The following is an 11,880-nucleotide window of genomic DNA, read 5'->3' on the forward strand; positions in this document are numbered from 1 at the left end:
AATCCAGTCCTCTTTTGATGGGCAGCATGGTTGTTTCCAGGTTCTTGCTATTGTGAACAACGCTGCGATAAACATACGTGTGCAGGTATCTTTTTTATAGAGTGATTTGTGTTCTTCAGGGTATATTCCCAGTAGGGAGATTGCGGGGTCATTTGGAAGGTCAATTTTTAGAGCTTTTAGGAATCGCCACACTGCTTTCCACAGAGGTTGCACTAGTTTACACTCCCACCAACAGTGTAGAAGTGTTCCCTTTTCACCACACCCTCTCCAGAGACTGTCTTTTTTGAGACAGAGTCTAACTCTGTCACCCAGGCTGGTGTGCACTGGCATGAATACAGCTCACTGAAGACTTGACCTCCTGGGCTCAAGTCATCCTTTCACCTCGGCCCCCCTGAGTAGTTGGGACTACAGGTGCATGCCACTACACTTGGCTAATTAAAAAAAAATTTTTTTGTAGTGATTAGGTTCTCGCTATGTTGTCCTGGCTGGTCTCAGACTCCTAGGCTCAAGTGATCTTCCTGCCTCGGTCTCCCAAAGTGCTGGGAATACAGGTGTGAGCCACTACGCCCTATCAACATTTGTTAATGGTCATACAATTCATAACATGTATAACCCATAAACCAGTACATTGTTTTTCTGTTTTGGAATTTCTATTTTATTTGGAATTTCCACCACATTCATTCATTCATTTGTGCTACTGTATACCAGCAACTGAATAGTGTTTGCAAAAAGAGCTGCAGTTATAACTCAGCTCACATCTACCGGCTACCCTCGAGCTTGCTAGAAGAACCTCACATTCTGATTGACTTTGAAGTAAAAGGGATAGTTCTGAGTGAATGTATTTATTTTCTATTACTGTTGTAACAAATGATCACAAACTTAGTGACCAAAACAATGTAAATTTATCATCTTTCAGTAGTTCAGAAGTTCAATTGTGGGTTTACTGGAGTAAGAAGAAAGACTGGGAAGAGCTGCATTCCTTTCTGGGAGTTTTAGGGCAGAATCTGTTTCCTTGCCTTTTCCAGCTTTCAGATTCTACCGGCATTTCTTAGCTCACATCTCTTTCTCCATCTTCAAAGGCAGCAATGGCAGGTCAAGTCTTCATGCTGCCTCACTGAGTTTTCTTCTGGCATTGCATCTCTCTCTTTTTTTTTCTTCACTGAGACATTTTATTTGTGCATATGCATTACCTCCCTAGAAAAAGAATCCCAGGATTTTTCCTCCTGTGTATTTCCTTCTTGCTTCTTCATGGTTCATGATGCCAGTTGAGGTTGTCAGTACAATGAAACCAAACTGGCGAAATGGAAGCAAATTATTCTGCCAATTTTCTAGGTCAAATCTGGGGTTGATCACACCACACTTGTTTAACCTGCTTGTGAGGTTCACAACAATTTTTCCAGCTCTGTGATCATTAATGATTCAAATTCGCCCGTGTAATCATGCTTCATCATCATGGTTAGAAACCGGACGACGACTTTGGAGCACAACCTGGTAAGAGCCTGGCATCTGCTTCTCTTTTTGGCATTGTTGATGCTCTTGAGAGCATCAGCCAGGACATTTATGAGCACCATGATGGTGGCATGGAAAGATGGCAGAAAGAGGTGGCATTGCATCTCTAACCAGAGCAGGGAAGGTTCTCCATTTTTAAGGACTTATGTGATTAGATGGGGCCACACAAATAATTCAGGAAAATCTCCTCAACTCAAAATCCTTAACTTTAGTGATTCTTTTATTTATTTTTTGCCATGTAAGGAAATAGGATGTGGACATCTTTTGGCCATTGTTTTGCCTGCCACAGTAGAGTAGAGAGAGGTGATTCATCCCCTATACAGTCTTTTCAAGTAAGTTTTAAATAAAAAGTGCTATTGATGAAAGTAGTCTCATGATTTAATAAATAAAAGATAAAGCTACAATCTTTGCTAATTTACTGAAGAGCATGTTAGCAGATCTAATCAATGTATATTTGGCTCCCAGAGGGCCAAATGCTTTTCCATTACTGCAACAGAGACATACTGAGAGACTAAAATCTTAATAACCATATTTTCAGCAAATGTCAAATAAAACAAGATCCCCAGGCATGCCAAGTTTCAGGAAGATCTAGACCAATGCTTTGTGTTGCGTTTTGCTTCCTAAAAGAAGAGCCAAAACCCAAATGACTTAACTGGCCATGGAAACTGCCTCATGAACAAAGACAAATTTCCATTATCTAGCACACCTCTCTACACATTCTTTTTCTCTAAATCATTGACTTTTTGGGTGAATCTTGGTCGAAATGGAAGATACTGAAATGCTTCATTATTCTGGAACAAATTGGAAGAGAACATTTCTTATTTCTTTCTTCTTCTACTTTTTTTTTTTAACGAAACTCACATTTTATTTAGATTGAAATAAACTATACAAAATTGATTTTCTTCACCAAAAATAACAGTAATATTTCCCATATTACTTCTAGATAAACTACAAAACACTTATTTTTTGTAGGTTTTCTAGGTTTTGCTTATAAATCAAGATGGGGCAGTAGATATAGTCACGGAAAAAGAAAAGACAGACAAATCAGTTGTCAGTATCCATGGCTTCTGATTCTGTTTCACCCATGAACAGAAGTTTTCGACGTATACCTGCTTTAAGCTTATGAAGATGTAGGTTAAACAAAGGAATGTAAACAGCAACAACCTGAAGTGGAACAACTACAGGCTCTTCCATTCACACTGAAACTGTAACTTGTTCCTCTAAGTTCATATGATAAAGAAAAAAAAACACACTGAAATCCTGTCTGGTGAGCTCATAAGCCTCTCTGTCTGTTAATTTAACTGTCCAATACAGATTTTTAACAACATTCTTAAAACTCCTACTAGTCAAAGATAAATCATGGGCTTCATTGTAACATTTCATAAAATGTATTCCTTCCTCTCACACCTCCTCAAAATACATTTCTTCAAAGAATTGATAACTCAATACCCAAGCAAATTCAGTGATAGTAAATGTTATGTCTAAAATGATAAAAACAATTCCAGAGTGCCACTAGTAGAGATCATGCTGAAGGAAATAAAATGTGGCACTTTCCATGTTCTCTTCTGGAAAAACAGATAGGTCTTCAAAGTGCGAGAGTTCAACTGGGCCATTTAAATAGGTGGATTATCAATGGCTAATGTATTCAACGGAAGCCTATAGGCAAAGATATTTAGTGACCTTACAGCTTTTCTTCCAAATATCAAATATAACAGAAAGCCTATCTAAGGTCTCTTAGGTATTTTCAATGGTTTCTGAATTATCTGTAGGAAGCTCTGACTTAGTTGCATAGAGTTTGATATATGTGTCCACCATTAAATCCAGATCATGTTTTACATCAAATTTAGGTTAAGCAAAGCCAAGTTACTTGACCTTTGATCTGTTAAAGTGTTCCTCAAGTATGGTTTGAGACGCTTTTGTCCATTTTCATAGTGCTCATTTTCAATCTTCATCACAGGAAGAATACACAGGACCTCAGCAATGCATACACATTAGGAAAAAACTTGATGTCAGGCAGGTGAAGGGCTTCATAAATGGTGGATGGAAGTTCAATATCTTTCCCTCTGTGTTTCCACTTGATTCTCCAACAATGAGGCTCAGCTGAGAGCATGTCAGGATTGGTAAATCACTTCTATACATGTCAGGATGGTGTTCCTCCGACGTATTGAACTTGAATTGTCCCATGACTGAGGGTACCAGAGATAAGCACTTAAGAGTTCTGAGACGCTGTTCTGAGAATATATTTTTAAGTTCCTGAATAATATGCTCCTCTGTGGAACACTTAGGGTTTCTTTATAGTAACTCTCAGAAGTTAGTTGCGATTCCAAGTTGCCTTGTTGAGCTCTGTGGAATTTCCTGGGGAGTTTCGTTTGAAGTATCAAGTTTGGCTGCCAAATTTGTGGCTTCTTCAAACCAAAACTCATAATAAACTTCAATATTTCCCATCACTTCAATGAGTGAATGTAGTACTGCCGTCAAGCTACTGGCTGCAAAGAAGACATCAGAGATTTGCCCCTGGAGACTTTTTCCAAAGGCTCTTGTAAATGATAGAACATTTTAAAGAACAACAATAGTAACAATGAAATCAAAATCTGTGACTGCACTGTAGAGTACAAATGCTCTGCCAGCTATAGTTATTCCATCTAATACTGTGTCACTATTTTTTTTTTTTTTTTGAGTTGGAGTCTCACTCTGTTGCCCAGATTGGAGTGCAGTGGCTGCTCCCAGCCACCGCAGCGTCGACCTGCTGGGCTCCAGCGATCCTTCCGCCTCAGCCTTCCAAGTAGCCGGAATTACAGGCATGCGCTACCACGCCCAGCTGATTTTTTTATTTATTGTAGAGATGAGGTCTCGTTGCCCAGGCGGGTCTCGAACCCGTGGGCTCAGGCAATCCACTCACCTCAGCCTCCCAAGGGCGCGGGATTACAGGCTGAGCCACTGAGCCCGGCTTCTGTGTCACTATTTATACCATCTAAACATAAAACAAGGGCTTGCAATGGTCCACTAAAATTTCAAAAGCATCGTGCCTGCCTGTCCACTGAGAATGACAAATTTCCTTCAGTTCTTTACCACTTTCTTCACTGTTCTGAAAAAGAACAGAAATTCCATTGTCAAGTTCTAAAAGTAGTTGTGGTGGTTGATGGAGAAAAGAACAAACTTCCTCAATTGTTCCCAATGCAACAGATACTCCCATAACAGGCACTGATTTTGCCAGCCACACATTTAAGGCTCTGGAAGAGCAGAGCGTGCAGATAGCTTGGGGATATTTCTCTAAAAGTCTAGAAGCAACAACTTTCATTTTGGAAGAAAACCCACTGGATACAATGGAAGCCTGGCCACAACAATACTCCATATTCAGCCCCCACGTCTCAGTTATCATTGTGTGAAATTTCACGGCCAGAATCTCTGCATCGGCTTCATAAGGCAGGAAGCCTACAGATTCCTCTCTCAGGATATGAGACTTGTCGACAGACCTCACCAACACAGGCAGGTGCTCCTGCCCGGCTATGTCCACCACATCATCAGTGATGATGGAGAAGGAATGAGAGTCCCTCAGCTCCCTGAGAGTCTCCTCCCAAATGCGGCTCTCACAGATCTCCAGCATCTGCTTCTGCTGTGTTTTTGAACAGAACAATGTGTTCACCACTGCCTCAAAGCGCTTCCTCAGGACCTCTTCCCCAGAATGTATCCAGTACTCTAGCAGCGCTTGAAAGTTGTCAGGGGTGAAGAGACCTTCTGGGATTTCATCGGCCTTATGTCCATCCAGGGGGATGTTTTGCTTTCCTGTAAGAATCAGGATTTCAAACAGAGACGTCAGGTGTTCCTTGTTTTCCTTCTCTTCCAGGCTTAGTGGTAAGATGCCCTTGTCCTCTTCCTCACCCCCTCCTTCAGCATCAGGTGTCTGAGCATTGCTGTTGCTGGTTTCTTTATGTTTTTGTTCCTGTTCGCAAGTTTCATCAATTTTTTTTCTATTTCAGTCTCCTGATTTCATCTTCACTCAGTTCTTTTATTCGTTTTCTGTGTCCACTATGCGGATTGTTCAAATGACTGGTAAGATCAGATATTGTTTGTATTGCATTATCTCGAAGAACTCTCCTGTAAGGACTAGTTCTACAGATCAGAGAGGTCTCAGAGTGTTTGGCACATAATCGATAATGTTTATTTAGTTGATCAGGTGTTTTATCTTCTAAGTCTGCTCTCCTACAATTCTCCACCCACTTCTGGCATCTGACCAGTCCCGTGGGAACCCGAAGAAGGCCAGGTCGAACTGCGTGCTCTTCTGCGTGCATTTGGGGGCCTGCGTGCATTTGGGGGCCCACGCAGAAGTTTGGCATTGTCGCCTCCCCGCCGGCTGACCCAGTGCTCCCCTTCCTGCCTCCTCAGGGCAGATGCCTGCCTGTCAGTGGCCGGGGAGGGGATAGCCAGGCTGGCCTGTGGGCTCGCGGGCCCGACATTTATTTCTTATTACAGTTTCCTAATTGGTACACAAAGAAAATGTTTAAAACAACTGTCTGTTTTCTGAGTTTAAGGACTTCTAGTGCAGAGACAACATTGACGGGATGTAGATAAGAAATGCCTTGACCCCGAAAAGAGAACAGGGGGTGGAGCGGCAGTGTGGTCGGTGTCTGTGGCTGGGGCATCAGGCTTAACATAGACCACCACGTGCTTTTGTTTCCACTGTAATTTCAGAACAGGCCCTTGTATTTTCCTGGCTGTGGGTAGGAATAGGAGTGGAGGAAAAGGGGAAACAAAAGGGAAAGTTGAAATGCGAAGTTGGGTGAGGAGGAAGGAAAGAGATTAGATTCTTGGAAAAACACTTGCCCGGCCAAGGGAGAAAAAGTTCAATCTTGAATTTTAATGAAAATAGTTAATGATAAGAATCACAATGACTCATAAAGTGACAAACCTTGTGTTAAGTAGGTCACTTGTTTGGCATGTCCAATTCTCTACCTTCGGGGAGGTAGGTATTATTCTGACTCCCATTTTATAGATGAGGAAATCCAGACAGAGAGAAATTAGGAAACCTGCTGGGGTCACACATATAATATTAAGTCACTACCAAACCAATCTCTTAAAAAGAGAGTCTCTATTCTTTTATTTGGAGAGATTATAACCACAACTAGGAAGGCAATATATAGCCTGATATTATTTTGCTGAGGACATCAAATTATTACATACTTTGTTTTGATAGTCTAGTGTGATTGAATAGTATTGCTTCTCTCAATGATGAGAGTAAGCAGCTGAGCACAATTCTTTTCCAGAAATTTGGTTTAAATAGGAGGCAGAGGAGTCCCTAATCACACAAGAAAGCCTTCACATGTAAATGCCTGGTTGAGACAGCACTAGGATGAAAATACAGTGAAAGGATAAAAGATCTGATTGTTTGACATCAGATCTTCCCCAGTTTTGGGTGGAGGGAAGCAGGACACTGAGGTGAGATGGGAAAGGTTAAGAAGCTGAGGAGACTAAAGTTCAACCCTACAGAGGTGGTCACCATCATTTAGACAAAGACACCTGCAGGCTGGGTTTATTTATTTCTTCCAAATGGTACAGACTCAAGCCCAGCATTGCATCATTTACTTAGTGGCCAGGGTTTTGTTTTTGAGTTGGAGTCTCACTCTGTCGCCCAGACTGGAGTGCAGTGGCCGCTCCCGGCCACTGCAGCCTCGACCTGTTGGGCTCCGGAGGTCCTTCCGCCTCAGCCTTCTGAGTAGCTGGAACTACAGGCGCGCACTACCATGCCCGGCTAATTTTTTTGATTTATTGTAGAGATGAGGTCTTGCCAAGTTGCCCGGGCGGGTCTTGAACCCGCGGGCTCAGGCAATCCACTCACCTCAGCCTCCCAAAGCGCAGGATTACAGACTGAGCCACTGAGCCCGGCTGGGCCAGGGTTTTTAATTCCATTTAGTTTAATTATTGCTCCCTGTCACCCCCAGAATGGCTTGGATCAGGCCAGGAAACAGCATCTCAACGGCAAATGTCTGCACCCAGCAGGCCTCCCAGAGTGGTCCTGAGGGATGGTGCTGCCCCGAGGTGGCTGCTTTTGGAAATTGCTGTCCCCACAGTGGACTGTTGGTGTGTGTCAATGTGTGGGTGTGAGCCCCCAAACACACCATGCACAAGCATTGAGGAGCTGGAGAAGAGCCTTTCCCTAATTGGGTCCCCCTGCCCACCTTTCTGCTGTGCAAGTTCTGGAGCATTTAGTGAAGACAGGGCCTGCTGTGGTGAGTGGGTGTGACTGTGCTTCCTTCACACCAGATTCTCAAGCTGGCTCTGCATCCCGCCAAATGCAAGGAGCAGGTCCTGAGTGAGAGGCTCAGAATCATCCTCTCCTCCTTGGTAACTTCCTTGGTGTTGGGCTATTTTCCTCACTATAGTAGGAGTATTGAAATGGCTGTTAGTGACCCAACCAAGGTAACTCCATTTTGTAGTAGTTCTTCCATTTTGTATTCCAGTTCCCCCTGTCACCCCTCCTCTGTGAGATTGCCCTAACCTTTCCAGTAGGCCATAAATCATGTCCTGCGATTTATGACTTTTCCTTTCCCTCCCCTGGAGGGCTATAACATCCCTGAAACAGTTCTGTCATGTTATGTAATTTACACTTACCCCCACCCCACGGTTTAACGACCTGTACCTTGAAAAAATCTCCTTTGTTCCCTGCCCAAAACCAAAATTCTGTAACCTTATAACCATAAGGGGTTTTTTGGCTATATGAACCCCTTGCTTGCTTCAGTCAGGGTTGAGAGTTTCTTTCTGGCATGAGCCTGCTCTCGACCGCCAGCTATAAAGGACTCAAAATTTTGACTCTCGTGTGTTGGCAACTCCTTACTCGCGGTGCAGCTATAAGAGTATCAGGCTTAATGCTTAAAATGGTCCCATTCTTGCTTGTGCTGAGATAGCATGGTACATGTTAAAAATAGATACCTGCACACTTATGTGCATTGCAGCACTATTCACATCAGCAAAAAACATGGAACCAACTGTGCGGCCCATTGAAAGTGGACTGGATAAAAAAAAATATGGTACATATACATGATGGGCTATTACGCAGCCATAAAGAAGGACAAAAGTATGGACTTTGCAGCAACGTGGATGAATTTAGAGTCTATCATACTCAGTGATCTATCACAGAAACAAAAAGCTGAGTACCACATGTTCTAACTCATAAGTGGGTCCTGAACATTTATCACAATACTAAAAGAGGGAGATTTGCAGTAGCAAGACACTGTCAGGTCAGGTGAAGTGTCACATAACATCACTAAGGGTACCTGATCCTAAACCAATGGAAGTGAGGACCAGTGGGAGACCCAGACTTTGTCTGCATGTAGACTGCTTGTGTACCTGATCCTGACTTGTATCCCACATCTTTAAAATAAAATAAATGAAAAAAATATATATATACATACAGTGTGGACATATATGCAATGATTAGGCTTTTCCTTCCCACAAAAATAAAGAGCAGCTATGGAACCTAAACAAGACTGTTGGAGTTTGGGTTTATTAAGCCAACAATGCTTTTTTATTGATTTAGTGCATATTCTATGGTAAGTATTGTTTTTGATCCTTTGAGAGACACATAGTAGGCATGTGTGGCACATAGTAGGTGTTAAGTGAGTATGAGATGATGCCACATCAGAGAAGTAAAGGACATGGTTCCTACAAGTTCCAAATTCCAGTTGGAGGATACTCCATATATAAACTGAAGATAATTTGTGTGTGTGTGTGTATGTGTGTGTGTCAGGGTTGCACTCTGTCACCCAGGCTGAGTACAGTGGCACAATCACGGCTCACCACAGCCTTGACCTCCCAGGCTCAGGTGATCCTTCCACCTCAGTCTCCCAAGTAGTTGGGACTACAGGCACATGCCACCAAGCTTGGCCAATATTTTGCGGAGATGAGGTCTTCCTAGGTTGCCTAGGCAGGTATCAAACTCCTGGGCTCCAGCAATCCTCTTGCCTTTGCCTCCCAAAGTGCTGGGATTATGAATGCGAGCCACCCTGCTAGGCCAACAAATGGTATTTTTAAATAGAGCAAATGCCGGAAGGGACAGAACAGTGTAGCGTAGCCTCCCTCAGCAGCAAAGGCTTAGTGAACGTGGGTTACCTCTTGAGGCGCACTTGGAAGGAAGTGGAGGAATAAATTGAGAGAGAATAGGAGGGTGCCCATTCTAGGCAGAGATTTTGGGGAAGTCGTGGAGCTGGAAATGAGTATGACGCCTGGCAGGAAGAATGGTAGGAGCTGCGAAGTTGGTGGAGGCTTGATGTGGTGGCACTGAAGAGGCACAGTCTTCCCGCGAGGGTGGCCCCTACAGGACAAGAGAGGGCATGGTTGGACCTAGTCAGGATGGAGCTGGCTTTCATATGGCCTTGACCGCCAGAGGAGGGGGCTTGTTCTGATTAGTAGTATTAAGTATGGATTCATTGATCTGACTGGCATTGGGAAGGTAGAGATTCACTAAGACACTCTGTGCACACTTGTTGAACTGTATCGAAGATAAATCTGGAAGCAGTTTATAAAATGACTCAAAAGGGGTTTTACTTTTGTGGTTCTTATTTAAAAGTATGGACTCAAATCTTGCTACCAAAAATCAGAGGGAGATTTTTTTTTTTTTTTATGGAGACTAGGGAGTGGTATGACATAAGAACTGATTCTAGAAAGGTGATCCACCTCCAGTAGGCCCTGCCCCTCCCCCCACTTGTTTTGGTGAGGAGGCCATAGGAAAATAATCAGTTTTGGGGTCAGGAGTTCCCCGGACCTCACTGTGGGCCTGTGTGGAGGCCTCATGTGGCTTTCATGAGATGTGTTTTGCCAGTCTCATGGAGCAAGGGGGTAAACAGACAAGCTGTGGGCACCAGCCCGAGGCTTGGGCAGAAGCCTGTACATCTCCTCTGGTGCAGAGAAGCTTTTGTTCTCCCAAGAGTGCTGGGCCGGTGTTTCCTTCATCTGGCATGCCCCTAGGGCCAGATATTACAGACACCCTGCGAGGCAGCCACTCTAAAGACCCGTGTGGGGCCCATTAGAGCCTCAGCAGTGGCTCCCGGCATGCCCGGGGAACAGCAAGACATGCTTTCAGCGACTCCAGTTTGTATCCGCAGCGTGAGAGCCGTTTTAATCTCGACTTTGCCTCCTCATGCTTCATTGTATTCAGAACCGGGTGTTTTTCTGCCATTATTGGGCGATTTTCTTGCAAGGAAGCCATTTTATGAAAAATGCCTGATTATTGCTGCCAGAAAAATAATATCCCACAATTTGCTTTAAATGACATAGTCTTAAAAGTTAGTGTTATTCAGACAAATGCAAACAATTTCAACAATTACTCTGCATTTAATCACCACAAATCAGGTCCTCCCCATGCCCCTTTTCTCAGTGTGCAATAATGGAGTGTTTTAGCGAAGTAAACACTAAACAGAATCTTAGAGGGAAGGTATTTACCCTTTTCCATCCTGTCTCGTAGGAAGCCTGATCCATTTCAGTGGAAACCAGTTGACTGTTAGAGTGATCCTGGGTAAATATTTATGCTGTTAGAGCCCAACAGCTGATCAAGGGACATCACACATTCCTTTGAAGTGAAGAGGCCCAGAGAGCCAAACCTTGGGCTGTGATGGACCCCGAAGCAAGCCAGGCAAGCACAGAGGTGAGCAACAAAGATGAAAGGTCTAACTATCAATGAAACCTTTTTGATGGGAGCAGGTCTCCGAGAGCTCCTAAGCGGTTCCCTTGGAGGCTGTTTGGTGCCTCTGAGTTTAAATGGATCCCATGCTCAGTGGGGGTGTGTGGTGTAAAGGTTTAGCTCTCTGAAAGGGCTAAATTGAATGCTTCTGATCTGCTAGTATCCGAGAGAGTAAATTCAATCCCTCCCAGGTACTCACCTCAGACTCTCACTAATGTTTGTGCAGAGGAATCACACCAAGAATGAAGATCCTGCAATGCCTTCCCACGTTAGCCAGCAGCAGCTGGAAACTCCCTGCTAGAAGCTTAGAAAGATACTGCCATTTTACAACTTCTCTCCAAAATACTTTCAAAACTCCCTTTGTGTCTGGGCATGGTGTCTTATGCCTGTAATCCCAGCACTCTGGGAGGCTGAGGCCGGAGGGTTGCTTGAGCCCAGGAGTTCAAGACCAGCCTGGGCCACATAGTAAGAGCTTGTCTCTACCAAAAAATCCAAAAATTAGCCGGGTGTGGCGGCAAGTGCCTGTGGTCCCAGCTACTCAGGAGGCTGAAGGGGATGGATCACCTGACCCAAGTGTTCAAGTCTGTGGTGAAGTTGTGATCCCGCCACGGCACTCCAGCCCGGATGACAGAGTGAGAACCTGAACATAACAAAACAAAAAAACCTTTCTTTATGAAGCAAGGGCTACAAAGCCCATTATA

At 43.8% G+C, this 11,880-nt stretch overlaps 1 pseudogene; it reads right to left on the reverse strand.

The window, feature by feature from the left end:
- Positions 1–3,243: 3,243 nt before the first annotated feature.
- Positions 3,244–10,553, reverse strand: LOC103255237 (annotated as a pseudogene).
- Positions 10,554–11,880: the final 1,327 nt, after the last annotated feature.

This window comes from Carlito syrichta, unplaced genomic scaffold (genome assembly GCF_000164805.1).
Source record: "Carlito syrichta isolate Samal-C Ts95f unplaced genomic scaffold, Tarsius_syrichta-2.0.1 Scaffold287949, whole genome shotgun sequence".
NCBI lineage: Eukaryota > Metazoa > Chordata > Mammalia > Primates > Tarsiidae > Carlito > Carlito syrichta.